We start from the raw sequence: 16,417 nt of genomic DNA, 5'->3' as shown, positions 1-16,417 counted from the left end.
TCTGTGTACATGTTCTCTATCTCTGTGTAAATGTTCCCTATCTCTGTGTACATGTTCCCTATCTCTGTGTACATGTTCCCTATCTCTGTGTACATGTTCCCTATCTCTGTGTACATGTTCCCTATCTCAGTGTACATGATCCCTATCTCTGTGTGCATGCACCCTATCACTGTGTACATGTCCCCTCTCATTGTGTACATGTTCCCTATCACTGTGTACATGTCCCCCTCATTGTGTACATGTTCCCTATCTCTGTGTTCCCTATCTCCGTGTACATGTTCCCTATCTCTGTGTGCATGTTCCCTATCTCTGTGTACATGTTCCCTATCTCTGTGTTCCCTATCTCTGTGTACATGTTCCCTATCTCTGTGTACATGTTTCCTATCTCTGTGGCCCCTATCTCTGTGTACGTGTTCCCTATCTCTGTGCACCCTCTCTCTCTGTACATGTTCCCTATCTCTGTGCACATGTTCCCTATCTCTGTGTACATGTACCCTATCTCTGTGTACATGTTCCCTATCTCTGTGTACCCTATCTCTGTGTACATGTTACCTATCTCTGTGTACATGTTCCCTATCTCTGTGTACCCTATCTCTGTGTGCATGTTCCCTAACTCCGTGTACCCTATATCTGTGTACATGTTCCCTATCTCTGTGTACATGTTCCCTATCTCTGTGTATCCTTTCTCTGTGTGCATGTTCCCTAACTCCGTGTACCCTATATCTGTGTACATGTTCCCTATCTCTGTGTACATGTTCCCTATATCTGTGTACCCTATCTCAGAGCACATGTTCCCTATCTCTGAGTATATGTTCCCTATCTCGGAGCACATGTTCCCTATCTCTGAGCACATGTTCCCTATCTCTGAGTATATGTTCCCTATCTTTGTGTACGTGTTCCCTCTCTCTGTGTACATGATCCCTATCTCTGTACATGTTCCCTCTCTCTGTACATGTTCCCTATCTCTGTGTACATGTTCCCTATCTCTGTGTACATGTTCCCTATCTGTGTGGACCCTATCGCTGTGTACATGTTCCCTATCTCTGTGTACCCTCTCTCTCTGTGCATGTTTCCTATCACTGTGTACCCTCTCTCTCTGTACATGTTCCCTATCTCTGTGTTCCCTATCTCTGTGTACATGTTCCCCAACTCTGTGTACCCTATCTCTGTGTACATGTCCCCTCTCATTGTATACATATCCCCTCTCATTGTGTACATGTTCCCTTTCTCTGTCTTCCCTATCTCTGTGTACATGTTCCCTATCTCTGCGTACCCTATCTCAGTGTACATGTTCCCTATCTCTGTGTACCCTATCGCTGTGTACATGTTCCCTATCAGTGTGTACCCTCTCTCTCTGTGCATGTCTCCTATCTGTGTTCCCTATCTCTGTGTACATGTTCCCTCACTCTGTGTACATGATCCCTATCTCTGTGTACCCTCTCTCTCTGTAAATGTTCCCTATCAGTGTGTACCCTCTCTCTCTGTATATGTTCCCTATCTGTGTTCCCTATCTCTGTGTACATGTACCTTATCTCTGAGTACATGTTCCCTATCTCTGTGGGCATGCACCCTATCACTGTGTGCATGTCCCCTCTCATTGTGTACATGTTCCCTATCACTGTGTACATGTCCCCTCTCATTGTGTACATGTTACCTATCACTGTGTACACCTTCCCTATCTCTGTGTTCCCTATCTTTGTGTACATGTTCCCTACCTCTGTGACCATGTTCCCCATCTCTGTGTACGTGTTCCCTATCTCTGTGTACCATCTCTCTGTGTACATGTTCCCTATCTCTGTGTACATGTTCCCTATCTCTGTGTACATGTTCCCTATCTCTGTGTACATGTTCCCTATATCTGAATACATGGGCCTAGAAATTCAGTCGCGTTTGCGCCCACTTATTGGCTATGGAGTGGTTTGCGCCCGAAATTCAGTTGGTCCCTAACATCAGCGTTAGCCGGCAGCGCTGCGCCGGCTCCGATGACGTCATCGGTGTGCGCAGCGCCCCGGTTCCAATGCTATTCCGTGCCGATGGCCAAATTCAGTTGCGGCCGCCTCGCCCGTAGCGTCCGCAAACATTTGTTTGAAAAACGGTGCCTTGCAGCTCTGAGAGGCCGGCGCATAAAGGTGGAGGGGCGGCCGGCCGCTTTCCCGGCGGCCGCCTGGCCACACCTCCCTCCCCGGACTCCTGCACCACCCCCCCGCGGCATTGGTGTCTGACTCCCGCGAGCCCGGCACTTCTCCGTGGTGCCGGGCTCATTTGCCGGGGGAATCCAGCGGCAATCTCATGGCTGCAGGCAGCTCCTCCTTAAGAGAAGGAGGTGGCCTGCAGTACCCCAGCCTGCCGCACCGCATCGGGTGCCGCAGCGGCAGCTGGATGCCTGAAACTGACTTTCATTGCCCCAAACGAGGCGGCCAAACCCTGCAATAGCGCCCGACTCCGTCTTGGGGCGGCGCAACTGAATTTCAGGCGGGCGCTACAGGAATCCGGGCGAGCGCAAAATTTCGGTCACTAAAGACCTGGCGCGGCGATACCGAATTTTTAACCCATGTTCTATATCTCTGTGTACATGTTCCCTATCTCTGTGTACATGTTCTCTATCTCTGAGTACATGTTCCCTATCTCTGTGTACATGTTCCCTATCTCTGTGTGCATGCACCCTATCACTGTGTGCATGTCCCCTCTCATTGTGTACATGTTCCCGATCACTGTGTACATCTTCCCTCTCTCTGTATACATGTTCCCTCTCTCTGTGTACATGGTCCCTATCTCTGTGTACATGTTCCCTATCTCTGTGTACATGTTCCCTCTCTCTGTGTACATGTTCCCTCTCTCTGTGTACATGTTGCCTCTCGCTGTGTACATGTTCCCTACCTCTGTGTACATGTTCCCCATCTCTGAGTACATGTTCCCTCTCTCTGTGTACATGTTTCCTATCTCTGTGGACCCTATCTCTGTGTACATGTTCCCTATCACTGTGCACCCTATTTCTGTGTAAATGTTCCCTATCACTGTGTACATGTCCCCTCTCATTGTGTACATCTCCCCTCTCATTGTGTACATGTTGCCTATCTCTGTGTTCGTTTTCTCCGTGTACATGTTCCCTACCTCTGTGACCATGTTCACTATCTCTGTGTACATGTTCCCTATCTGTGTACCCTATCTCTGTGTGCATGTTCCCTATTTGTGTGTACCCTATCTGTGTACATGCTCCCTAACTCTGTGTACCCTATCACTGTGTACATGTCCCCTCTCATTGTGTACATGTCCCCTCTCATTGTGTACATGTTGCCTATCTCTGTGTTCCCTATCTCCGTGTATATGTTCCCTATCTCTGTGTACATGTGCCCTATCACTGTGTACAAGTTCCCTATCTCTGTGTACCCTCTCTCTCTCTACATGTTCCCTATCTCTGTGTACCCTCTCTCTGTGTACATGATCCCTCTCTGTGTACATGTTCCCTCTCTCTGTGTACATGTTCCCTATCTCTGTGTACATGTTCCCTATCTCTGTGTGCATGCTCCCTATCTCTGTGTACATGTTCCCTCTCATTGTTTACATGTTCCCTATCACTGTGTACATATTCCCTATCTCTGTGTTCCCTATCTCCGTGTATATGTTCCCTATCTCTGTGTACATGTGCCCTATCACTGTGTACAAGTTCCCTATCTCTGTGTACCCTCTCTCTCTCTACATGTTCCCTATCTCTGTGTACCCTCTCTCTGTGTACATGATCCCTCTCTGTGTACATGTTCCCTCTCTCTGTGTACATGTTCCCTATCTCTGTGTACATGTTCCCTATCTCTGTGTACATGTTCTCTATCTCTGTGTACATGTTCTCTATCTCTGTGTACATGTTCCCTATCTCTGTGTACATGTTCCCTATCTCTGTGTACATGTTCCCTATCTCTGTGTGCATGCACCCTATCACTGTGTACATGTTCCCTGTCTCTGTGTACCCTATCTCTGTGTACATGTTCCCTATCTCTGTGTTCCCTATCTCATGTACATGTTCCCTATCTCTGTGTACATGTTCCCTATCTCTGTGTACATGTTCCCTATCTCTGTGTACCCTATCTCTGTGTACATGTTCCCTATCTCTGAGTACATGGGCCTAGAAATTCAGTCGCGTTTGCGCCCACTTATTGGCTATGGAGTGGTTTGCGCCGGAAGTTTGTTAGCGCCCGAAATTCAGTTGGTCCCTAACATCAGCGTTAGCCGGTAGCGCTGCGCCGGCTCCGATGACGTCATCGGTGTGCGCAGCGCCCCGGTTCCAATGCTATTCCGTGCCGATGGCCAAATTCAGTTGCGGCCGCCTCACCCGTAGCGTCCGCAAACATTTGTTTGAAAAACGGTGCTTGCAGCTCCGAGAGGCCGGCGCATAAAGATGGAGGGGCGGCCGGGCGCATAAAGATGGAGGGGCGGCCGGCCGCTTTCCCGGCGGCCGCCTGGCCACACCTCCCTCCCCGGACTCCTGCACCACCCCCCCGCGGCATTGGTGTCTGACTCCCACGAGCCCGGCACTTCTCCGTGGTGCCGGGCTCATTTGCCGGGGGAATCCAGCGGCGATCTCACGTCTGCAGGCAGCTCCTCCTTAAGAGAAGGAGGTGGCCTGCAGTACCCCAGCCTGCCGCACCGCATCGGGTGCCGCAGCGGCATCTGGATGCCTGAAACTGACTTTCATTGCCCCAAACGAGGCGGCCAAACCCTGCAATAGCGCCCGACTCTGTCTTGGGGCGGCGCAACTGAATTTCAGGCGGGCGCTACAGGAATCCGGGCGAGCGCAAAATTTCGGTCACGAAAGACCTGGTGCGGCGATACCGAATTTTTAACCCATGTTCTATATCTCTGTGTACATGTTCTCTATCTCTGTGTGCATGCACCCTATCACTGTGTGCATGACCCCTCTCGTTGTGTACATGTTCCTGATCACTGTGTACATCTTCCCTATCTCTGAGTTCCCTATCTCTGTGTACATGTTCCCTATCTCTGTGTACCCTATCTCTGTGTGCATGTTCCCTATTTGTGTGCACCCTCTCTCTGTGTACATGTTCCCTCTCTCTGTGTACATGTTCCCTCTCTCTGTGTACATGGTCCCTATCACTGTGTACATGTTCCCTCTCTCTGTGTACATGTTCCCTCTCTCTGTGTACATGTTCCCTCTCTCTGTGTACATGGTCCCTATCACTGTGTACATGTTCCCTCTCTCTGTGTACATGTTCCCTCTCGCTGTGTACATGTTCCCTACCTCTGTGTGCATGTTCCCCATCTCTGAGTACATGTTCCCTCTCTCTGTGTACATGTTTCCTATCTCTGTGGACCCTATCTCTGTGTACATGTTCCCTATCTCTGTGTACATGTTCCCTATCTCTGTGTGCCCTCTCTCTGTGTACATGTTCCCTATCTCAGTGTACCCTATCTCTGTGTACATGTTCCCTATCACTGCACACCCTATTTCTGTGTACATGTTCCCTATCACTGTGTACATCTCCCCTCTCATTGTGTACATGTTGCCTATCTCTGTGTTCGCTATCTCCGTGTACATGTTCCCTACCTCTGTGACCATGTTCCCTATCTCTGTGTGCATGTTCCCTATTTGTGTGTACCCTATCTGTGTACATGCTCCCTATCTCCGTGTATATGTTCCCTATCTCTGTGTACATGTGCCCTATCACTGTGTACAAGTTCCCTATCTCTGTGTACCCTCTCTCTCTCTACATGTTCCCTATCTCTGTGTACCCTCTCTCTGTGTACATGATCCCTCTCTCTGTGTACATGTTCCCTATCTCTGTGTGCATGTTCCCTAGCTCTGTGGACCCTATCTCTGTGTACATGTTCCCTCTCTCTGTGCACATGTTCCCTATCTCTGTGTACATGTTCTCTATCTCTGTGTACATGTTCCCTATCTCTGTGTACATGTTCCTTATCTCTGTGTACATGTTCCCTATCTCTGTGTACATGTTCCCTATTTCTGAGTACATGTTCCCTATCTCTGTGTACATGTACCCTTTCTGTGTACATGTACCCTCTCTGTGTACATGTTCCCTCTCTCTGTGTACATGTTCCCTATCTCTGTGTACATGTTCTCTATCTCTGTGTAAATGTTCCCTATCTCTGTGTACATGTTCCCTATCTCTGTGTACATGTTCCCTATCTCTGTGTACATGTTCCCTCTCTCTGTGTACATGTTCCCTATCTCTGTGTACATGTTCTCTATCTCTGTGTACATGTTCCCTATCTCTGTGTACATGTTCCCTATCTCTGTGTGCATGTTCCCTATCTCTGTGTACCCTATCTCTGTGTGCATGTTCCCTATCTCTGTGTGCATGTTTCTTATCTCTGTGTACATGTTCCCTATCTCTGTGTACATGATCCCTATCTCTGTGTGCATGCACCCTATCACTGGGTACATGTCCCCTCTTATTGTGTACATGTTCCCTATCACTGTGTACATGTTCCCTATCTCAGTGTACATGATCCCTATCTCTGTGTGCATGCACCCTATCACTGGGTACATGTCCCCTCTTATTGTGTACATGTTCCCTATCACTGTGTACATGTCCCCCCTCATTGTGCACATGTTCCCTATCACTGTGTACACCTTCCCTATCTCTGTGTACCCTATCTCTGTGTGCATGTTCCCTATCTCTGTGTATCCTATCTCTGTGTGCATGTTCCCTATCTCTGTGTGCATGTTTCATATCTCTGTGTACATGTTTCCTATCTCTGTGGCCCCAATCTCTGTGTACGTGTTCCCTATCTCTGTGCACCCTCTCTCTCTGTACATGTTCCCTTTCTCTGTGCACATGTTCCCTATCTCTGTGTACCCTATCTCTGTGTACATGTTCCCTATCTCTGTGCACCCTCTCACTCTGTACATGTTCCCTATCTCTGTGTACATGTTCCCTATCTCTGTGTATCCTATCTCTGTGTGCATGTTCCCTATCTCTGTGTACCCTCTCTCTGTGTACATGTTCCTTATCTCTGTGTACATGTTCCCTAACTCCGTGTACCCTATATCTGTGTACATGTTCCCTATCTCTGTGTACATGTTCCCTATCTCTGTGGCCCCTATCTTTGTGTACGTGTTCCCTATTTCTGAGTACATGTTCCCTATCTCTGTGTACATGTTCCCTATTTCTGAGTACATGTTCCCTATCTCTGTGTACATGTTCCCTCTGTCTGTGTACATGATCACTATCTCTGTACATGTACCCTCTCTGTGTACATGTTCCCTCTCTCTGTGTACATGTTCCCTCTCTCTCTGTACATGTTCCCTATCTCTGTGTACATGTTCCCTATCTCTGTGTACATGTTCCCTATCTCTGTGCACATGTTCTCTATCTCTGTGTACATGTTCCCTATCTCTGTGTACATGATCCCTATCTCTGTGTGCATGCACCCTATCACTGTGTACATGTCCCCTCTCATTGTGTACATGTTCCCTATCACTGTGTACATGTCCCCCCTCATTGTGTACATGTTCCCTATCACTGTGTACATCTTCCCTATCTCTGTGTTCCCTATCTCCGTGTACATGTTCCCTATCTCTGTGAACATGTTCCCTATCTCTGTGTACATGTTCCCTATCTCTGTGTACATGTTCCCTATCTCTGTGTACATGTTCACTATCTCTGTGTACATGTTCCCTATCTCTGTGTACATGTTCCCTATCTCTGTGTACATGTTCCCTCTCATTGTTTACATGTTCCCTATCACTGTGTACATATTCCCGATCTCTGTGTTCCCTATCTCCGTGTATATGTTCCCTATCTCTGTGTACATGTTCCCTATCTCTGTGTACATGTTCCCTCTCTCTGTGTACATGTTCCCTATCTCTGTGTACATGTTCCCTATCTCTGTGTACATGTTCTCTATCTCTGTGTACATGTTCTCTATCTCTGTGTAAATGTTCCCTATCTCTGTGTACATGTTCCCTATCTCTGTGTACATGTTCCCTATCTCTGTGTGCATGCACCCTATCACTGTGTACATGTTCGCTGTCTCTGTGTACATGTTCCCTATCTCTGTGTACATGTTCCCTATCTCTGTGTACCCTATCTCTGTGTACATGTTCCCTATCTCTGAGTACATGGGCCTAGAAATTCAGTCGCGTTTGCGCCCACTTATTGGCTATGGAGTGGTTTGCGCCGGAAGTTTGTTAGCGCCCGAAATTCAGTTGGTCCCTAACATCAGCGTTAGCCGGTAGCGCTGCTCCGGCTCCGATGACGTCATCGGTGTGCGCAGCGCCCCGGTTCCAATGCTATTCCGTGCCGATGGCCAAATTCAGTTGCGGCCGCCTCGCCCGTAGCGTCCGCAAACATTTGTTTGAAAAACGGTGCTTGCAGCTCCGAGAGGCCGGCGCATAAAGATGGAGGGGCGGCCGGCCGCTTTCCCGACGGCCGCCTGGCCACACCTCCCTCCCCGGACTCCTGCACCACCCCCCCGCGGCATTGGTGTCTGACTCCCGCGAGCCCGGCACTTCTCCGTGGTGCCGGGCTCATTTGCCGGGGGAATCCAGCGGCGATCTCACGGCTGCAGGCAGCTCCTCCTTAAGAGAAGGAGGTGGCCTGCAGTACCCCAGCCTGCCGCACCGCATCGGGTGCCGCAGCGGCAGCTGGATGCCTGAAACTGACTTTCATCGCCCCAAACGAGGTGGCCAAACCCTGCAATAGCGCCCGACTCCATCTTGGGGCGGCGCAACTGAATTTCAGGCGGGCACTACAGGAATCCGGGCGAGCGCAAAATTTCGGTCACGAAAGACCTGGTGCGGCGATACCGAATTTTTAACCCATGTTCCATATCTCTGTGTACATGTTCTCTATCTCTGAGTACATGTTCCCTATCTCTGTGTACATGTTCCCTATCTCTGTGTGCATGCACCCTATCACTGTGTGCATGTCCCCTCTCGTTGTGTACATGTTCCTGATCACTGTGTACATCTTCCCTATCTCTGAGTTCCCTATCTCTGTGTACATGTTCCCTATCTCTGTGTACCCTATCTCTGTGTGCATGTTCCCTATTTGTGTGCACCCTCTCTCTGTGTACATGTTCCCTCTCTCTGTGTACATGTTCCCTCTCTCTGTGTACATGGTCCCTATCACTGTGTACATGTTCCCTCTCTCTGTGTACATGTTCCCTCTCTCTGTGTACATGTTCCCTCTCTCTGTGTACATGTCCCTCTCTCTGTGTACATGTTCCCTCTCTCTGTGTACATGGTCCCTATCACTGTGTACATGTTCCCTCTCTCTGTGTACATGTTCCCTCTCTCTGTGTACATGTTCCCTCTCTCTGTGTACATGTTCCCTCTCTCTGTGTACATGTTCCCTCTCTCTGTGTACATGTTCCCTCTCTCTGTGTACATGTTCCCTCTCGCTGTGTACATGTTCCCTACCTCTGTGTGCATGTTCCCCATCTCTGAGTACATGTTCCCTCTCTCTGTGTACATGTTTCCTATCTCTGTGGACCCTATCTCTGTGTACATGTTCCCTTTCTCTGTGTACATGTTCCCTATCTCTGTGTGCCCTCTCTCTGTGTACATGTTCCCTATCTCTGTGTACCCTATCTCTGTGTACATGTTCCCTATCTCTGTGTACCCTCTCTCTGTGTACATGTTCCCTATCACTGCACACCCTATTTCTGTGTACATGTTCCCTATCACTGTGTTCGCTATCTCCGTGTACATGTTCCCTACCTCTGTGACCATGTTCCCTATCTCTGTGTGCATGTTCCCTATTTGTGTGTACCCTATCTGTGTACATGCTCCCTATCTCCGTGTATATGTTCCCTATCTCTGTGTACATGTGCCCTATCACTGTGTACAAGTTCCCTATCTCTGTGTACCCTCTCTCTCTCTACATGTTCCCTATCTCTGTGTACCCTCTCTCTGTGTACATGATCCCTCTCTCTGTGTACATGTTCCCTATCTCTGTGTGCATGTTCCCTAGCTCTGTGGACCCTATCTCTGTGTACATGTTCCCTCTCTCTGTGCACATGTTCCCTCTCTCTGTGCACATGTTCCCTATCTCTGTGTACATGTTCCCTATCTCTGTGTACATGTTCCCTATCTCTGTGTACATGTTCCTTATCTCTGTGTACATGTTCCCTATCTCTGTGTACATGTTCCCTATTTCTGAGTACATGTTCCCTATCTCTGTGTACATGTACCCTTTCTGTGTACATGTACCCTTTCTGTGTACATGTACCCTCTCTGTGTACATGTTCCCTCTCTCTGTGTACATGTTACCTATCTCTGTGTACATGTTCCCTATCTCTGTGTACATGTTCCCTCTCTCTGTGTACATGTTCCCTCTCTCTGTGTGCATGTTCCCTATCTCTGTGTACATGTTCTCTATCTCTGTGTACATGTTCCCTATCTCTGTGTACATGTTCCCTATCTCTGTGTGCATGTTCCCTATCTCTGTGTACCCTATCTCTGTGTGCATGTTCCCTATCTCTGTGTGCATGTTTCTTATCTCTGTGTACATGTTCCCTATCTCAGTGTACATGATCCCTATCTCTGTGTGCATGCACCCTATCACTGTGTACATGTTACCTATCTCTGTGTACATGTTCCCTATCTCAGTGCACATGATCCCTATCTCTGTGTGCATGCACCCTATCACTGGGTACATGTCCCCTCTTATTGTGTACATGTTCCCTATCACTGTGTACATGTCCCCCCTCATTGTGCACATGTTCCCTATCACTGTGTACACCTTCCCTATCTCTGTGTTCCCTATCTCTGTGTACATGTTCCCTATCTCTGTAAACATGTTCCCTATCTCTGTGTACATGTTCCCTATCTCTGTGTACCCTATCTCTGTGTGCATGTTCCCTATCTCTGTGTGCATGTTTCTTATCTCTGTGTACATGTTTCCTATCTCTGTGGCCCCTATCTCTGTGTACGTGTTCCCTATCTCTGTGCACCCTCTCTCTCTGTACATGTTCCCTTTCTCTGTGCACATGTTCCCTATCTCTGTGTATCCTATCTCTGTGTGCATGTTCCCTATCTCTGTGTACCCTCTCTCTGTGTACATGTTCCTTATCTCTGTGTACATGTTCCCTAACTCCGTGTACCCTATCTTTGTGTACGTGTTCCCTCTCTCTGTGTACATGTTCCCTATCTCTGTGCACATGTTCTCTATCTCTGTGTACATGTTCCCTATCTCTGTGTACATGTTCCCTATCTCTGTGCACATGTTCTCTATCTCTGAGTACATGTTCCCTATCTCTGTGTACATGTTCCCTATCTCTGTGTACATGTTCCCTATCTCTGTGTTCATGTTCCCTATCTCTGTGTACATGATCCCTATCTCTGTGTGCATGCACCCTATCACTGTGTACATGTCCCCTCTCATTGTGTACATGTTCCCTATCACTGTGTACATGTCCCCCCTCATTGTGTACATGTTCCCTATCTCCGTGTACATGTTCCCTATCTCTGTGAACATGTTCCCTATCTCTGTGTACATGTTCCCTATCTCTGTGTTCCCTATCTCTGTGTGCATGTTCCCTATCTCTGTGTTCCCTATCTCCGTGTACATGTTCCCTATCTCTGTGCACATCTTCCCTATCTCTGTGTACATGTACCCTATCTCTGTGTACATGTTCCCTATCTCTGTGTTCCCTATCTCTGTGTACATGTTCCCTATCTCTGTGTTCCCTTTCTCTGTGTACATGTTCCCTATCTCTGTGCACATGTTCCCTTTCTCTGTGTACATGTTCCCTATCTCTGTGTACATGTTCCCTATCTCTGTGTACATGTTCCCTATCTCTGTGTACATGTTCCCTATCTCAGTGTACATGTTCCCTATCTCTGTGTGCATGCACCCTATCACTGTGTACATGTCCCCTCTCATTGTGTACATGTCCCCTCTCATTGTGTACATGTTCCCTATCACTGTGTACATGTCCCCCCTCATTGTGTACATGTTCCCTATCACTGTGTACATCTTCCCTATCTCTGTGTTCCCTATCTCCGTGTACATGTTCCCTATCTCTGTGTGCATGTTCCCTATCTCTGTGTATCCTGTCTCTGTGTGCATGTTCCCTATCTCTGTGTACCCTATCTCTGTGTACATCTTCCCTCTCTCTGTGTACATGTTCCTATCTCTGTGGCCCCTATCTCTGTGTACGTGTTCCCTATCTCTGTGTACATGTACCCTATCTCTGTGTACATGTTCCCTATCTCTGAGGACATGTTCCCTATCTCTGTGTACATGTTCCCTATTTGTGTGTACCCTATCTCTGTGTACATGCTCCCTATCTCTGTGGACATGTTCCCTATCTCTGTGTACCCGATCTCTGTGTACATGTTCCCTATCTCTGTGTTCCCTATCTCTGTGTACATGTTACCTATCTCTGTGTACATGTTTCCGATCTCTGTGGACCCTATCTCTGTGTACATGTTCCCTATCACTGTGTACCCTCTCTGTGTGTGCATGTTCCCTATTTGTGTGTACCCTATCTCTGTGTACATGCTCCCTATCTCTGTGTACATGTTCCCTATCTCTGTGTGCATGTTCCGTATCTCTGTGTACCCGATCTCTGTGTACATGCTCCCTATCTCGGTGTACATGTTCGCTATCTCTGTGTATCCTATATCTGTGTGCATGTTCCCTATCTCTGTGTACCCTCTCTCTGTGTGATTGTTTCCTATCTCTGTGTACATGTTCCCTATCTCTGCGTTCCTTATCTCTGTGTACATGTTCCCTAACTCCGTGTACCCTATCTCTCTGTACATGTTCCCTATCTCTGTGTACATGTTCCCTATCTCTGTGGACACTATATCTGTGTGCATGTTCCCTATCTCTGTGTACATGTTCCCTATATCTGTGTACCCTATCTCTGAGCACATGTTCCCTATCTCTGTGTACCCTATCTCTGTGTACATGTTCCCTCTCTGTGTACATTTTCCCTCTGTGTACATGTTCCTTCTGTCTGTGTACATGTTCCCTATCTGTGTGTACATCTTCCCTATCTGTGTGTACATGTTCCCTATCTCTGTGTACATGTTCCCTATCTCTGTGTACATGTTCCCTATCTCTCTGTACATGTTCCCTTTCTCTGTGTACGTGTTGCCTCTATCTGTGTACGTGTTGCCTCTATCTGTGTACATGTTCCCTATCTCTGTGTACATGTTCCCTCTCTCTGTGTACATGTTCCCTACTTCTGTGTACATGTTCCTCTCTCTGTGTACATGTTCCCTATCTCTGTGTACATCTTCCCTATCTCTGTGTACATGTCCCCTATCGCTGTGTACATGTCCCCTTTCTCTGTGTACGTGTTGCCTCTATCTGTGTACGTGTTGCCTCTATCTGTGTACATGTTCCCTTTCTCTGTGTACATGTTCCCTATCTCTGTGTATCCTATCTCTGTGTACATGTTCCCTAACTCCGTGTGCCCTATATCTGTGTACATGTTCCCTATCTCTGTGTACATGTTCCCTATCTCTGTGTACCCTATCTTTGTGTACGTGTTCCCTCTCTGTGTACATGTTCCCTATCTCTGTGCACATGTTCCCTATTTCTGAGTACATGATCCCTATCTCTGTACATGTTCCCTCTCTCTGTGTACATGTTCCCTATCTCTGTGTACATGTTCCCTATCTCTGTGTACATGTTCCCTATCTCTGTGTACATGTTCCCTATCTCTGTGTACATGTTCCCTATCTGTGTACATGTTCCCTCTCTCTGTGTACATGTTCCCTATCTCTGTGTACATGTTCCCTATCTCTGTGTACATGTTCCCTATCTCTGTGTACATGTTCCCTATCTCTGTGTACATGTTCCCTATCTGTGTACATGTTCCCTATCTCTGTGTACATGTTCCCTATCTCTGTGTACATGTTCCCTATCTCTGTGTACATGTTCCCTATCTCTTTGTACATGTTCCCTATCTCTGTGTACATGTTCCCTATCTCTGTGTGCATGCACCTTATCACTGTGTACATGTCCCCTCTCATTGTGTACATGTTCCCTATCACTGTGTACATGTCCCCCCTCATTGTGTCCATGTTCCCTATCACTGTGTACATCTTCCCTATCTCTGTGTTCCCTATCTCCCTGTACATGTTCCCTATCTCTGTGAACATGTTCCCTGTCTCTGTGTATCCTATCTCTGTGTGCATGTTCCCTATCTCTGTGTATCCTGTCTCTGTGTGCATGTTCCCTATCTCTGTGTACCCTATCTCTGTGTACATGTTCCCTCTCTCTGTGTACATGTTCCTATCTCTGTGGCCCCTATCTCTGTGTACGTGTTCCCTATCTCTGTGTACATGTACCCTATCTCTGTGTACATATTCCCTATCTCTGAGGACATGTTCCCTCTCTCTGTGTACATGTTCCCTACTTCTGTGTACATGTTCCTCTCTCTGTGTACATGTTCCTCTCTCTGTGTACATGTTCCTCTCTCTGTGTACATGTTCCCTATCTCTGTGTACATCTTCCCTATCTCTGTGTACATCTTCCCTATCTCTGTGTACATGTCCCCTATCTCTGTGTACATGTTCCCTATCTCTGTGTACATGTTCCCTATCTCTGTGTACATGTTCCCTATCTCTGTGTACATGTTACCTCTCTCTGTGGACATGTTCCCTATCTCTCTGTACATGTTCCCTTTCTCTGTGTACGTGTTGCCTCTATCTGTGTACGTGTTGCCTCTATCTGTGTACATGTTCCCTATCTCCGTGTACATGTTCCCTTTCTCTGTGTACGTGTTCCCTATCTCTGTGTATCCTATCTCTGTGCATGTTCCCTATCTCTGCGTACATGTTCTCTCTCTCTGTGTACATGTTCCCTATCTCTGTGCACAAGATCCCTATCTCTGACTACATGTTCCCTCTCACTGTGTACATGTTCCCTATCTCTGTGCACCTGTTCCCTATCTGTGTGCATGCACCTTATCATTGTGTTCATGTCCCCTCTCATTGTGTACATGTTCCCTATCACTGTGTACATGTCCCCTCTCCTTGTGTATATGTTCCCTATCACTCTGTACATCTTCCCTATTTCCGTGTTCCCTATCTCCGTGTACATGTTACCTATCTCTGTGCACATGTTCCCTATCTCTGTGTACCCTCTGTCTGTGTACATGTTCCCTATCTCTGTGGCCCCTATCTCTGTGTACATGTTCCCTATCTCTGTGCACCCTATCTCTGTGTACATGTTCCCTATCTCTGTGTACCCTATCTCTGTGTACATGTTCCCTATCTCTGTGTACATGTTTCCTATCTCTGTATACATGTTCCCTATCTCTGTGTACCCTATCTCTGTGTACATGTTCCCTAACTCTCTGTACCCTATCTCTGTGTACATGTTCCCTATCACTGTGTACATGTCCCCTCTCATTGTGTACATGTCCCCTCTCATTGTGTACATGTTGCCTATCTGTATTCCCTATCTGTGTACATGTTCCCTATCTCTGTGTACATGTTCCCTATCTCGATGTACATGTTCCCTCTCCCTGAGTACATGTTCCTTATCTCTGTGTACATGTTCCCTATCTCTTTGTAGATGTTCCCTATCTCTGACTACATGTCCCCTCTCATTGTGTACATGTTCCCGATCACTGTGTACATGTCCCCTCTCATTGTGTACATGTTCTCTATCACTGTGTACATTTTCCCTATCTCTGCGTACATGTTCCCTCTCTCTGAGTACCTGTTCCCTATCTCTGTGTACCCTATCTCTGCGTACATGTTCCCTATCTCTGTGTCCATGTTCCCTATCTCTGTGTGCATGTTCGCTATCTCTGTGTTCATGTTCCCTATCTCTGTATACATGTTCCCTCTGTCTGTGTACATGATCCCTATCTCTGTACATGTTCCCTATCTCTGTGTACATGTTCCCTATCTCTGTGTGCATGTTCCCTATCTCTGTGTACATGTTCCCTCTCTCTTTGTACATGTTCCCTCTGTCTGTGTACATGATCCCGATCTCTGTACATGTTCCCTATCTCTGACTACATGTCCCCTCTCACTGTGTACATTTTCCATATCTCTGTGTACCTGTTCCCTATTTCTGTGTGCATGCACCCTATCATTGTGTACATGACCCCTCTCATTGTGCACATGTTCCCTATCACTGTGTACATGTCCCCCTCATTGTGTACATGTTCCCTATTTCCGTGTACATCTTCCCTATCTCTGTGGAAATGTTCCCTATCTCTGTGTACATGTTCCCTATCTCTGTGTATATATTCCCTATCTCTGTGTACATGTTCCCTATCTCTGTGTACATGTTCCCTATCTCTGTGTACATGTTCCCTATCTCTGTGCACAAGATCCCTATCTCTGTGTGCATGCACCCTATCATTGTGTACATGACCCCTCTCATTGTGCACATGTTCCCTATCACTGTGTACATGTCCCCCTCATTGTGTTCATGTTCCCTATTTCCGTGTACATCTTCCC

The sequence above is a fragment of the Somniosus microcephalus genome, unplaced genomic scaffold (assembly GCF_052327205.1).
Source record: "Somniosus microcephalus isolate GS21.2 unplaced genomic scaffold, FLI_Smic_1.0 unresolved_chr1, whole genome shotgun sequence".
Taxonomy (NCBI): domain Eukaryota; kingdom Metazoa; phylum Chordata; class Chondrichthyes; order Squaliformes; family Somniosidae; genus Somniosus; species Somniosus microcephalus.
The sequence above is the reverse complement of the archived record's forward strand: the minus strand, read 5'-3'. Positions refer to the sequence as shown.